Genomic DNA, 1,818 nt, shown 5'->3' with positions numbered 1-1,818 from the left:
AAAGATACATGCATAGCCTTGAGCAGTGGCAGGAACGCATGATTATTGCTAATTGGGGAAAAAAAAGATAAAGGAATACATGACAAGCATATAAAGTAAATATGACAAAGGTTCATTCTTGGTTGGGTCCAGGTAGTAAAAATGCAGATGATCTTTATACTCTTTTCAACGTTTTTACATGTTTGAAAATATTCAAAATAAAGTTGGGGGGATTATAATCTTAAAGGGGGTCTCCTGGCAACCCCCTTGCCCTCGGGGAGACCAGCCTAGCGACTGTCCACCTGGGAGGCCTCTCCCTCAGACGGGCGGTCGGCACTGGGTCTCTATACTGCCCACCAAACTGTTTTGACCACATATCGCCTGTCTATCTTACACGTACCACTCTACCGGTAAGCAATGTATGTTGCCAGGCACAGGGATAGTGGGTTATCTGGCGCAGCCCTGGAGAACACGCCGCCCGCTGTGGCGCTCCCGGGAGCAAGCAGGTGGCGTATTCCAGGCCTCGGGCTTTCCCCAGCCCCGGGCATAGGAGCTCATCCAATGCAAGTGAAATGAATAAGGAGTTGAACTAATGAGTGCACCGGCCTGGCCTGGCCTGGCCTCCCAGGCCTCCCCGAGCCCCGGGGGGGTGCTGGGCGGTGGGAGCGGCAGTACAGAGCCCCGAGGAGGTGGCCCCTACATGCCGGCCTCACTCTGGCCCTACGGCTGCCGAATGAGACAGCCAGGTTTTATTTTTTATCAAATGAATATGGAAGACAGTTATTCTTAACCCTTTGGGGCCAGTAACCTATTCTGGGAATACAAGTCAACGAAGGGCCCTCTCCCCAGCCAGGCACAGCCCCTAGCCCAGTGGTCGGCAAACTCATTAGTCAACAGAGCCAAGTATCAGCAGTACAACGATCGAAATTTCTTTAGAGAGCCAAATTTTTTAAACTTAAACTCTACAGGTAGGTACATTGTTATTAACTTAATTGGGGTGCTCCCAAGGCTTAGGAAGAGCCACACTCAAGGGGCCAAAGAGCCGCATGTGGCTCGCGAGCCAGTTTGCCAACCACTGCCCTATACCACATACCCCTGGAGTTTTGCACATGATCTCAGATGGTTCACAGACAAGCACCCCCAAGGTCCACACACAGACCCCAGATAATGACACTCCAGACCCCCAGAAACCCGAGGAACTGGGGGCTGGTCTTAGGCCTGAGCACCGCCACCAAACGGGCGCTCCCTCCACAGTGCGCCCAGCCAGGAGCCAGCCTTGCCCAGTGCCCGGCCGCCCAGCAGAGCAGCTCTCAAAGAGGACTGGCCCAGGCGGCTGAGCAGTGGCTCCCAGCTGCTCCCACAATCACTGACCGACATGAGCCCTGAGGCTTAGGGAGGCGTCTAGCAAAGCCGTGGGGCCCAGCCAGCCTGGATGGGGCACTGCCCCTGCGGGCACTGTGCACGGAGCAGGGGACAGAAAGATGTGCTGAGCGCTCCATCCTCAGGGGTCACAGTCCAGTGGAGAAGAGAGACCTCAGGACAGGTCCTTTCTAACCAGCGTGGCCTGAGGCTGCACCGTTGGGGCCGGGGCTGCCGGGGATCCTGTTGAATGGCACCCTCGGCAGGTGGGGCTGAGAAATAGACCGATGGGGTCCGGGGCAACTTGGGAGGCTCCAGCTGACACCGGTTTATCTGCAGCCCCGGGGAGATTGCACAGGGAGGGCAGGGCGGAGGGGCAGGTGTGTGAACCAGCGTGTTAAGAACAACTACAGCGATTGGACTGCCCGCCCTGCGGGCGGGTGCTGGCTCCTGATGGTTGTAATTCACAAGGGAAGGAGG

This window comes from Myotis davidii, unplaced genomic scaffold, assembly GCF_000327345.1.
Source record: "Myotis davidii unplaced genomic scaffold, ASM32734v1 scaffold539, whole genome shotgun sequence".
Classification (NCBI taxonomy): domain Eukaryota; kingdom Metazoa; phylum Chordata; class Mammalia; order Chiroptera; family Vespertilionidae; genus Myotis; species Myotis davidii.
This window is presented reverse-complemented; position numbering follows the sequence as displayed.